We start from the raw sequence: 12,466 nt of genomic DNA, 5'->3' as shown, positions 1-12,466 counted from the left end.
CCAGAGGGCGTCTAAATCTTTACGTTATTATAAGTACCAACTCTATAAGCAAGGGAACCGACCTAGTAAAATGATGGCACACCTGGTCCGCCCTAGAAACCAGAAGACAATGATTGTAGGGCTTAGGGATCGAGGGGGACAGTATGTGTCAGCACAGGCCGAGATTGAGCATAGGTTTCTGGAGTATTATTCTGACCTCTATGGGCAGAAGGGGCAGAATCTAGATCTTACTGCTCAATTTTTCCAGGCGATACAATGGCCCCGACTGTCGGTTAAGCAGCAGGTGTCCTTAAACCGGCCCATTACTGACCAGGAGGTGTACTCGGTGATTCAAGGCCTGAAACAAGGGAAAGCTGCGGGGCCCGATGGGCTTGGGGCGGAGTACTATAAAATTCTCAAGTTTCACTTCCTATCCCTGTTGGCCCGATTTTATAATGACTTAGTTGATACTCTGGCTTTGCCCCCCGGGACAAATCACTCGGTTATTGTGGTTCTGCCCAAAAAGGGTAAGGACCCCGCGGAGGTGGGTTCGTATCGGCCTATCTCCCTGCTCAACGTAGATATAAAAATCTTAGCGGCGGTGTTAGCGGCCCGGCTTAATTGCATCTTACCCACGATAATTGGAGGGGACCAGACTGGTTTTGTTCGGGGGCGCCAGGGGGTACGTAATATACGGCGGCTTATAGCAGCACTGAGCTACCATTCGATGGAGAAAGCCATGATCCTGAGCCTAGATGCCGAAAAGGCGTTTGACTCGGTGTCCTGAGAGTATATGTTCTGGATGCTGGGCCAATACGGCTTCAACGGGGCATTTGTGGCGTGGCTCCGGGCTTTATATAACTCCCCGTGCGCTCGGCTTTTATTAAATGGGGTCGTTACAGAGCCATTTCCGCTTCACTGCGGGGTGAGGCAGGGGTAGCCCCTTATCGCCGCTCCTCTTTGTGTTAGCCGTCGAGCCTCTGGCCACTCGTCTGCGCGGGGAAAAGGGTTTTTCAGGGCTTAGCCTGAGTGGACACCCGGCTAAGGTGGCGCTTTTTGCGGACGATATTTTATTGTTTGTCGGACGCCCACGTCGCAGTGTGCCGGTAATTATTCAACTTTTTGATCAGTTCCGGGAAATCGCGGGACTCAAAATCAATTACTCCAAATCGGAGGCCTTGGCTCTCTCTCCGGGGCTCCAGCGTAGTTGGCAGGGCTCCTTTCCCTTTACCTGGGCGCCTGGGAAGCTTCGATACTTGGGGATCTGGGTCCCAAGGGACCTGCGGCTTATGTATGGCCTTAACATTACTGAAAAAATTGATGCCATTTTAACGCAATTGACGGCCTGGAACCTCCTTCCATTAAGTTTTTTTGGGAGGTGTGCGCTGCTTAAAATGATCCTTCTCCCTAAACTCCTATATTTGCTGCATATGATACTCTGTTGGTTAACGGTTAGGGACGTGCAGCGGCTCCGCAGGGGGCTGTCTCGTTTCTTATGGCGGGGGAAACGGGCGAGGATAAAATATAACACGTTGGAACATGCCCGGGAGGTGGGGGGATACGGTTTGCCGGACTTCCGGCTTTACAATGTGGCCTGCCAACTGAGGTTTGTGGGGGAATGGTTAACGGGGAAGTACTGTTATTGTGAAGAAGGGTTGTTAACTTCTATGTCTGCTCCATGGTTGCCACTTTCCCTCCTCCAGGTGGATGCGAAGAAATTGCAGGCTTTAGTGTATCCACGATGCTTGCTGTACCCCTGCATCAAGGCTTGGCGCTGGCTGCGCCAGGCGAGTGGTCTGCGGGGCCTTTCCTCGCTGCTGACACCATTGCTGGGCAACCTGGACTTTCTGCCGGGGCGTGACTGCCGAGGCAGCTTTCAGTTTTGGGCTTCCAATGGGGCGGTGTATTTGTATCACCTGTTTGACCCAGACTCACATGAGCTTTTGGACTTTCAAACCTTTAGCAGAACTTACCAATTGTCAAATAAGCATTTTTTTGGATATCTACAAGCGCGCCACTATGTCCAGACGCTTCACTGGTCCAGGGCGGAGGTGGCTGCGGAACTCTCCTTCGCCACTAAACTGTCTGACACTATCTGCCTCGCTAACTCCATTACACGATGGAAACGACTGTGTGTGGATTACAAGAAGATGGACCATCTTGCTGGGCTAGCTTCTAAGTGGTCGACTATTTTGCATAGTGAAGTGACGGCGGAGCAGTTGCGACATTGGTTTCAGTCCCTGCACACTCAAAATCCGGATATGAGCCTTCAGGAGTTACAGTACCGCATCTTCCACTTTTCTTATTATGATGATGTCCGGCGGTTTCACATGGGATTTACAGATACCCCGCTTTGTATAAAATGTGGTGTGGAGGAAGGCACCCTGCTACATCGGCTCCTTTTTTGCTCTACCGTTACTCCATTTTGGTCTCAGGTGCGGAAAAGCATCGCTCAATGTACTGGCCTTCCAGCCCGCTGTGGGGGAGTTGAACTGCTCACTCATCCGTTGCGAGGATCGCGCCCCTGCCCACTGGCCAAAGCTAAATTTGCACGACTCGCGATGTTGTTGGCTTGTAGGACTATTCTCTCTGTATGGGTGGAGCCCCAGGGCGTGCCCTCAGTGGCAGCCTGGTCTACCAGAATGATGTCGGAATTGCAAATGGAGCGTATGGACTGCATCTTGGGACATCGCAAAAGAGACAAACAGTATGAGGCATGCTGGCAAGCCTATTTTTGCGGCCTCCCTGGAGGGGCACAAGCAACTTTGCTTCTTGCAGGATATGCTAATGACTGGACTTAGGTTCTTTCCTTGGTTTTGGGTTGGGGGGAGTGGTGGGGGGGGGAGGGAGTGTGTGTGGCTGTGTGTGTGAGTGTGGGACTGGGACGGGGGTAAGGGGGTTCAGGGGAGGCCGTCGAGGGTGAAGTGCCACACCCTGGGTGGCGACAGCTGGTAGGGGAGGGCTGGGGGGTGTAGTTTGGGATGGGGTCTGTAGATGTGAAAAAGGAAAATGGGGGTCTAGGGTTTGAGTGCCAAGCAGACCTTCTGGATTTTAAGTTCAGACAATGGGGATTATGCATTGTTACCACTGTTGTTTTTTCTGCTGAGCAACTGCTGATTTGTGGGGGAACGATGTTTGATGTTCGCGTTGTTTCTAACCCTTGACTCAATAAAAATTATTTTGCAAAAAAAAGAAAAAGGTGTAGTTATTTTCGGCATTCAAACTGTGCATTATGGCTTTGCAAAGTGCGAAGCCAGCCCACTTTTTCAGAAATCCTGCCCCGGACTCCTCCCCAATCACTCACCTTTTAAAATTTTGCATCGCACCATGTGTTGTGGTGCTTTTCTTGTGCATTAAGGCATTTTCACACACATTAAGGCTTTTTTCGCATATGAAAACGTGTTAACACATGCAAAAATACCATAACGCGATTTGAACAATGACCCTAATAGTGTGGGAATCACACTCGATAGCAGTTTTTGCAGATTTATCACCAATTACTCTAAAGAAGAGGCTGGACTTTAGAGAACTGACTTCTGCTTTGCGGAAAGAGGGATTTCATTAGCGGTGGTTGTTTCCCCTAGGCACCACCTCTAAGGCCAAAATGGTAGTGGAAGCGGAGGCCATCTTGGCTGCAGCAGGCATCATGGTCAAGAAACAGTCCTTGCAGAAAATGCTGGCAATTTCTTCTAAAGATGATGTATGTCGCTAGCAAAGAGTGGGAAGGGAGGTCACAGACTACGGAGAAAGTCTGGAGACTCATTATCTTCTAAAGAGAGTGGGAAAAGCTGATCTGCCAGCCCCAGTTTCTAACGGACCTTTTTCTCTAGGTTCCTAAACTCACCAATGGCCAGTAATTTTGTTTACTTTTCTCTTTATATAATTAAGTGGTTACTAACTTACTCGTTTATTAAAAGGTACAGGGATTCACTTTATTTTTTATGCTCATATACCTACATTGTAGGGGTGGCTCGGGGGAGCTCTGCTACTTGGGCTGTTTTATACCTTATTTTCCAAGCTGCTTATCATGTTCTCCTCCATGACTGCAGTAGTGGTTCTGCTAGATGCTACTAGCAGTTGGATTGAATGTAGGGATTGGGTTGCAAACCGGTATGATTTTGGAAACTAATGGGGGCATTATTGTTGCTCATAGATGGGATGATGAACATGCTCTCGGAAGGTTCTTATTGTGCTGGGGGTAAGGGCGCCTGAAGGGTGGAGGATATTTACAAATTGGGGTAATGTTTTCTTGGTGCTTGCCCATTCTTGATGTCTGATTTCAGGATATTATCCCTGAAGGTACGGGGACTTAATACACCTTGCAAGAGGCAGCTTCTCAAATCAGAACTTCTAGCTGGGGGGGACATTTGTAGTGTTTTTGCAAGAAACACACTTAAAGAAGCAATATGAGCATCTTTTGCGCTGGCATCTTTTCCTTTCCGAGTATTTTGCTGCTGCTACTAGATTGTCAAAGTATGCAGATATGGGGATAATGTTTCACAAGGATTTTAAGGAAATGGTCATGAAAAGTGTTGCTGATCCTTTGGGGAGGTTTCTTCTGGTTTGGTTCCAGTTAGAGGGAGAGCTATATTGTTTGGTGAAGAAATCCCCCTGCCCCACTGAGGGGCAGGGGGATTTCTTCTCCACACATAGCACTTTTTTACAGTCCAAGGGAGAGGGCTAAGAACATAAGAACATGCCATACTGGGTCAGACCAAGGGTCCATCAAGCCCAGCATCCTATTTCCAACAGTGGCCAATCCAGGCTATAAGTACCTGGCAAGTACCCAAAAACTAAGTCTATCCCATGCTACTGATGCTTGTAATAGCAGTGCCTATTTTCTAAGTCAACTTGATTAATATCAGGTAATGGACTTCTCCTCCAAGAACTTATCCAAACCTTTTTTAAACCCAGCTACACTAACTGCACTAACCACATCCCCTGGCAACAAATTTCAGAGTTTAATTGTGCGTTGAGTGAAAAAGAACTTTCTGTGATTACTTTAAAAGGTGCTACATGCTAATTTCATGGAGTGCCCCCTAGTCCTTCTATTATCCGAAAGAGTAAATAACCGTTTCACATTTACCCGTTCTAGACCTCTCATGATTTAAACACCTCTATCATATGCCCCCTCAGCCGTCTCTTCTCCAAGCTGAACAGTCCTAACCTCTTTAGTCTTTCCTCATAGGGGAGCTGTTCCATCCTCTTTATCATTTTGGTTTCCCTTCTCTGTACCTTCTCCATCACAACTATATCTTTTTTGAGATGTGACTACCAGAATTGTACACAGTATTCAAGGTGCGGTCTCACCATGGAGCGATACATTTTTACATTATGACATTTTCCGTTTTATTCACCATTCCCTTTCTAATAATTCCTAACATTGTTTGCTTTTTTGACTGCCGCAGCACACTAAGCTGACGATTTCAATGTATTATCCACTATGACACCGAGATCTCTTTCCTGGGTAGTAGCTCTTAATATGGAACCTAACATTGTGAAACTACAGCATGGGTTATTTTTCTCTATATGCATCACCTTGCACTTATCCACATTAAATTTCATCTGCCATTTGGATGCCCAATTTTCCAGTCTCACAAGATCCTCCTGCAATTTATCACTATCCGCTTGTAATTTAACTACTCTGAATAATTTTGTATCATCTGCAAATCTGATTACCTCACTCGTAATCCTTTCCAGATCATTATAAATATATTGAAAAGCACGGGTCCCAGTACAGATCCCTTAGGCACTCCACTACCCACCCCCCTTTACTGAGAAAATTGTCCATTTAATCCTATTCTCTGTTTCCTGTCTTTTAACCAGTTTGCAATCAACGAAAGGACATGTCCACCTATCCCATGACTTTTTATTTTTCCTAGAAGCCTCTCATGAGAAACTTTGTCAAATGCCTTCTGAAAATCCAAGTACATTACTTCTACTGGTTCACCTTTATCCACATGTTTATTAACTCCTTCAAAAAAGTGAAGCAGATTTGTGAGGTTAGACTTCCCTTGAGTAAAGCCATGCTGACTTTGTTCCATTAAACCATGTCTTTCTATATGTTCTGTGATTTTGATCTTTAGAAAACTTTCCACTATTTTTCCTGGCACTGAAGTCAGGCTAACCGGTCTGTAGTTTCCTGGATCATCCCTGGAGCTCTTTTTAAATATTGGAGATACATTAGCTATCCTCCAGTCTTCAGGTACAATGGATGATTTTAATGATAGGTTACAAATTTTTACTAATAGGTCTGAAATTTCATTTTTGAGTTCCTTCAGAACTCTGAGGTGTATACCATCCGGTCCAGGTGATTTACTACTCTTCAGTTTGTCAATCAGGTCTACCACATCTTCTAGGTTCACTGTGATTTGGTTCAGACCATCTAAATCATTACCCATGAAAACATTCTCCAGTATGGGTACCTCCCTAACATCTTCTTCAGTAAACACCGAAGCAAAGAAATCATTTAATCTTTCCACGATGGCCTTCTCTTCTCTAAGTGCCCCTTTAACCCCTCGATCATCTAACGGTCCAACTGACTCCCTCACAGGCTTTCTGCTTAGGATATATTTAAAAAAGCTTTTACTGTGAGTTTTTGCCTCTAAGGCCAACTTCTATTCAAATTCTCTCTTAGCCAGTCTTATCAATGATTTAGATTTAATTTGCCAACGCTTATACATTATCCTATTTTCTTCTGTTGGATTCGTCTTCCAGTTTTTGAATGAAGATGTTTTGGCTAAAAGAGCTTCTTTCACCTCCCCTTTTAACCATGCCGGTAATTGTTTTACCTTCTTTCCACCTTTCTTAATATGTGGAATACATCTGGACTGTGCTTCTAGGATGGCATTTTTTTAAGAGTGACCACATTTCTTGCACACTTTTTACCTTTGTGGTTGTTCCTTTCAGTTTTTTTCTAACAATTTTTCTCATTTTATCAAAATTTCCCTTTTGAAACTTTAGCACGAGAGCGTGGATTTGCTTACTGTCCCCCTTCCAGTCATTAATTCAAATTTGATCATATTATGATCACTATTGCCAAGCATCCCCACCACTGTTATCTCTCTCACCAAATCCTGTGATCCACTGAGAATTAGATCTAAAATTGCTCCCTCTCTTGTCAGTTCCTGAACCAATTGCTCCATAAAAATATAATTTATTCCACCCAGGAACTCTAGCATGTACCGATGTTACATTTACCCAGTCAATATTGGGGTAATTGAAATCTCCCATTATTACTGCACTACCAATTTGGTTAGCTTCCCTAATTTCTCTTAGCATTTCACTGTCAATCTCACCATCTTGACCAGGTAGACAGTAGTATACTCCTATCACTATAGTCTTCCCCGACACACAAGGGATTTCTACCCATAAAGATTCAATTGTGCATTTAGTCTCATTCAGGATGTTTATCCTGTTGGACTCTATGCCATCCCGGACATAAAGCGCCACACCGCCTCCGGGGTGCTCCTCTCTGTCATTGCAATATAATTTGTACCCCTGTATAGCACTGTCCCATTGGTTATCCTCCTTCCACCATTTTTCTGAGATGCCAATTAAGTCTATGTCATCATTCACTGCTATACATTCTAATTCTCCCATCTTACTTCTTAGACTTCTGACATTAACATACAAACATTTCAAAGTTTGTTTTTTGTTTGTATTTTCAATCTGCTTTTTAATTGATAGGGATAAGTTAGAATTTTTTAGCTCAGGTGAGTTTTTAGTTACAGGCACTTGGACTACTTTTCTTATTATTGGAACCTCACTGTCGGGATGCTCTAATTCTAATGCATCATTAGTATCCTTTGAAGATACCTCTCTCCGAACCATGAGCTGCTGAGCGACTGTTGGCTTTCCCCTTTGTTCTAGTTTAAAAGCTGCTCTATCTCCTTTTTAAAGATTAGCGCCAGCAGTCTGGTTCCACCCTGGTTAAGGTGGAGCCCATCCCTTCGGAGGAGACTCCCCCTTCCCCAAAATATTCCCCAGTTCCTAACAAAACTGAATCCCTCTTCCTTGCACCATCGACTCATCCACGCATTGAGATTGGCCATATTCCCTGGTCTGACCATGCCACAATGTGGTTGGTTCTGCATTATCACCAACAGGATGAGGGAGGGAAGTACTGGAAACTGAATGATACCCTGCTAGGGGAAGAGACTTTTTGTTCTCAAGTCCTCCCTGATATTAGGGATTTTATAGTATAAATGATATAGATGGAATTAAGCCCTCTCTTCTCTAGGATAATTTGAAGGCTGTTTTTCAGGGGTGATTGATCTCCATGGTGGCTTTTGTCAAGAAACAGAAATTGGAACAGAAAATGCAATTGACGGCAGAGCTTTTGCTCCTGGAAAAAAGACATAAAGACTAGGGATGTGAATCGTGTCCTCGATCGTCTTAACGATCGATTTCGGCTGGGAGGGGGAGGGAATCGTATTGTTGCCGTTTGGGGGGGTAAAATATCGTGAAAAATCGTTAAAAATCGTTAAAAATCGAAAAATCGAAAAACCGGCACATTAAAACCCCCTAAAACCCACCCCCGACCCTTTAAATTAAATCCCCCACCCTCCCGAACCCCCCCCCCAAATAACTTAAATAACCTGCGGGTCCAGCGGCGGTCCGGAACGGCAGCGGTCCGGAACGGGCTCCTGCTCCTGAATCTTGTCGTCTTCAGCCGGCGCCATTTTCCAAAATGGCGCCGAAAAATGGCGGCGGCCATAGACGAAAAAGATTGGACGGCAGGAGGTCCTTCCGGACCCCCGCTGGACTTTTGGCAAGTCTCGTGGGGGTCAGGAGGCCCCCCACAAGCTGGCCAAAAGTTCCTGGAGGTCCAGCGGGGGTCAGGGAGCGATTTCCCGCCGCGAATCGTTTTCGTACGGAAAATGGCGCCGGCAGGAGATCGACTGCAGGAGGTCGTTCAGCGAGGCGCCGGAACCCTCGCTGAACGACCTCCTGCAGTCGATCTCCTGCCGGCGCCATTTTCCGTACGAAAACGATTCGCGGCGGGAAATCGCTCCCTGACCCCCGCTGGACCTCCAGGAACTTTTGGCCAGCTTGTGGGGGGCCTCCTGACCCCCACGAGACTTGCCAAAAGTCCAGCGGGGGTCCGGAAGGACCTCCTGCCGTCCAATCTTTTTCGTCTATGGCCGCCGCCATTTTTCGGCGCCATTTTGGAAAATGGCGCCGGCTGAAGACGACAAGATTCAGGAGCAGGAGCCCGTTCCGGACCGCTGCCGTTCCGGACCGCCGCTGGACCCGCAGGTTATTTAAGTTATTTGGGGGGGGGGTTCGGGAGGGTGGGGGATTTAATTTAAAGGGTCGGGGGTGGGTTTTAGGGGGTTTTAGTGTGCCGGCTCACGATTCTAACGATTTATAACGATAAATCGTTAGAATCTGTATTGTATTGTGTTCCATAACGGTTTAAGACGATATTAAAATTATCGGACGATAATTTTAATCGTCCTAAAACGATTCACATCCCTAATAAAGACACCTTATTTGATTCTGTTTGTAGACAAATCTTGCGATTGAGGAACAAACTGCAAGTTCTGGAGATTGATCAGATAGTGCTTCAAATGCAAAGGTCCAGCAGGAGCATTTTGAGTGGGATAGTAAAGCAAGCCCCTTACCTTTGGAGGCTCTGGCGCGTAAACGTTGCAAAACGCTATCCGCTGTTGGTTAAGGGTACCGGTTACCACCACATACCTCCCTTCTGGATCATGGTAGGAACGAGTGAGCTGAAAGCCCAGCTGCTTGTGCATTAGAATAGCTACTCCTCTTTTACGCGTAGTATAGGAGGAAAACCAACAATGCCCTACCCACCCCCGTTTCAACTTCCCATGCTCCACATCATTGAGGTGCGTTTCCTGTAGGAATACCACCTGTGCCTTGGCCCTCTGGAACATAGTGAGCAATTTCTTCCTCTTAATAGGCGAATGAATCCCATCCACGTTTAGGGAAGTAATTTTAACCCTCTCCATGTCTAACATTGTATGGAAGAAATATCGAAGCCCCTCCCCGGGGCCCCAAAGCTGTACTTCTCTGGGTTCCAGAGCCTCCCAGCCAAAGCCCTAGAACCCCAGTGATATGCATGTAAGTGGTCATATCCTTGGTCCCTTCCTGAAACCCCCCAACCTGTCTCCCACCCCCCTACCCATACCCCTGCCCCCATCCACCCAATCCCTCATCCATACCAACATCCACACAACCCCATACATCCCGCCAAGCTCCAAGAAGCACGGGGCCCCCCGCCTATCCCGACCCACACCTAGGCAAACCAGGGCCCCCTTCTCTCCAACCCCCCCCCCACACCCCAACCATCAACCAAACTGTAATCACCAACAGAGTATAACAGTAGAACAATAACATATGCACCCTATTGAGAAATCACCAGTAACCAACCAGGTTATACAAAATCAGGACACCATAACTGTGGTGGTAAACTGCCTACGCATCAAGACCTGAAAGAATCCAAGCCCCCCCCCGAAGAGGGGACAGCCTCGTGCTCCAGGTGCCCACCCAAACATGGGCTCAGCGATTTGTGTAGCTCCAAAGGAGAAGAGAATTCTGCAGGAAGACATCCTCATGCCGCATTCTCCCGCTGCAGTGTGGCTAAAAACGCCGTTGCCTCCGCTTTAGTGTGAAGGAAAAGCACCCTGTTGTCATGTTGCACCCGCAATTTTGCCGGGTAGAGAAGGGCGAAACGGATTCCACGTTTGTGCAGTTCAGTGCAGGAGGGGGTCATCTCTTTCTGTAGAGCTGTGGTGGCGGCAGAGAAATCATTGAAAAGCAGCACACGATGCCCCTGGTACTCCACGGAGGTCGCCCTGCGATAGGCCCGCAGCAGCAGCACCTTGTGTGTCCAGTTGAGAATTCGAGCCATCACCGGTCTAGGCCTCTCCTGAGGTGCCCTAGCCGGACCTATGCGGTGTATTCGTTCGCATCGAAGCTGATCCCCTGAGATATCCACTCCCAGATGGTCCGGGAGCCAGGCCTCCACGAATTGGACCAGCTCATCCTCCTTGAGGGATTCAGGCAGACCGATGATCTTAACATTATTTCTGCGGCTTCTGTCCTCCTGATCTTCCAGCTTAGCCAGCAGAGCAGCCTGCTGAGTCCGCAGCTCCTCCACCCGCCGCTCCGCCTCCACCAACCGGTCTCCCTGATTTGAAATAGCTTGCTCTGCGCCTTCCAAGCGCCTGGTCTGCCCCTCCAAGGTTTCACGAATCCCATCCATAGAGGTTTGGATTTTTAAAAGGCTCACCTCCAGCTTCTGACACACTACCAGTGATTTGTCGGATGACCTCTTCAGAGATGGTGGCTTGCACCTTGGGGCTCTCCACCGCAGCGGCCATCTTGGAGGCATGGGGGCGCAGGGTAACCGCGGTCCCGTGGCTGTGCTGGCGCATCCCCTGCCTGGAAAAGCACGGATTCTGGTTGCCCCAGGCCAGTCAAGAAGGGAGGATCGCTGCACCAGCAAAATCGCCGCCGCAGCCTCCGCACACACGGGCCGCCCGCCGGAGCCGCCGCCACAGAGACCACGTGGCAGAGCGCCGTTTAGGCCCCGGCCGTCTTCCGTTCCAGCGCGGTCCCGTCGGCGAAGCCCGCCCGAGATAACCGGATCTCCCCGCTGCCCCCGGTTGTACAGTCCCTCCGAACGAGGTGGGGTGCAAGTTCGCCGACTTTTTACATCTTTTTTCGGCCGCGTTAGGGGGGAGGGCTGTGGAGCTCAAACTCAACGTGGCCACCCAGCTGACGTCATCGCCGGAAGTCACTACACCTTTTTCAATTGCGTTAAGTTGTGCGATATGCCCATAACGCTGGGTGGGGTGGGGTGGGGAGGGAGAGAGAGCAAGAGAGAAGAGCCTTTGGGTGCCATCATAGTAAGCAGCAATGTATGCTTCTATAGAAGGCCCACCTAGTAACTGGAGGTGAGGTTTAGGTAGTAGTGTAGGGGTTAGGGACCACTTTTACATGCAAAGTGAGAAGTACGAACAGAACAGTGCACTCTTGTGAAGATTTGATGTTCTTTGGAGTGAGGAAACTCACACAAAGATGAGATTTGTACAGTGTTCTCTCAATCTAGCTTGATGTTACCCAGGTAGAGAGTCCATCAAGCTAGGGTGAGAAAACATTGTTCAAATCTCATCTTTATATGAGTTTCCTACAGGCCCTTGTGACTCAGGAGATGTTTTAATGTAAGAATATTGTTTAAAATCCGGACCTTTTCATTTAGTAGCCATTAGTGATGCTTGCAGATGTGGTCTGGTCCCCAAGATTGCCCGGATGCTAAGAGATGCACAGGGATTGCAGTAAAAGTGGCTCAAGTGACACTGGAGCTCAGATTCAAGCGGCCATCTTGCATGAAAGCCATGCCTCCTCCAGATTGGAAGGGGTTTTTGACCAGTCTAAAAAAATCCTGCCCACCTGGGAGCTTCACGTTACCTAAGCCAAGAGAGTAGATGTTTCCTGGCCCTGATATGTGAGT

At 47.7% G+C, this 12,466-nt stretch overlaps 1 protein-coding gene across 1 annotated transcript in view; it reads right to left on the bottom strand.

The window, feature by feature from the left end:
- DNAH8 (dynein axonemal heavy chain 8) overlaps positions 1 to 12,466 on the bottom strand; it is a 1,926,251-nt gene that overhangs the window by 1,053,277 nt on the left and 860,508 nt on the right.

The sequence above is a fragment of the Rhinatrema bivittatum genome, chromosome 3 (genome assembly GCF_901001135.1).
Source record: "Rhinatrema bivittatum chromosome 3, aRhiBiv1.1, whole genome shotgun sequence".
Taxonomy (NCBI): domain Eukaryota; kingdom Metazoa; phylum Chordata; class Amphibia; order Gymnophiona; family Rhinatrematidae; genus Rhinatrema; species Rhinatrema bivittatum.
Note: the sequence above shows the minus strand (reverse complement) of the source record. Positions and strands in the feature narration are given on the sequence as shown.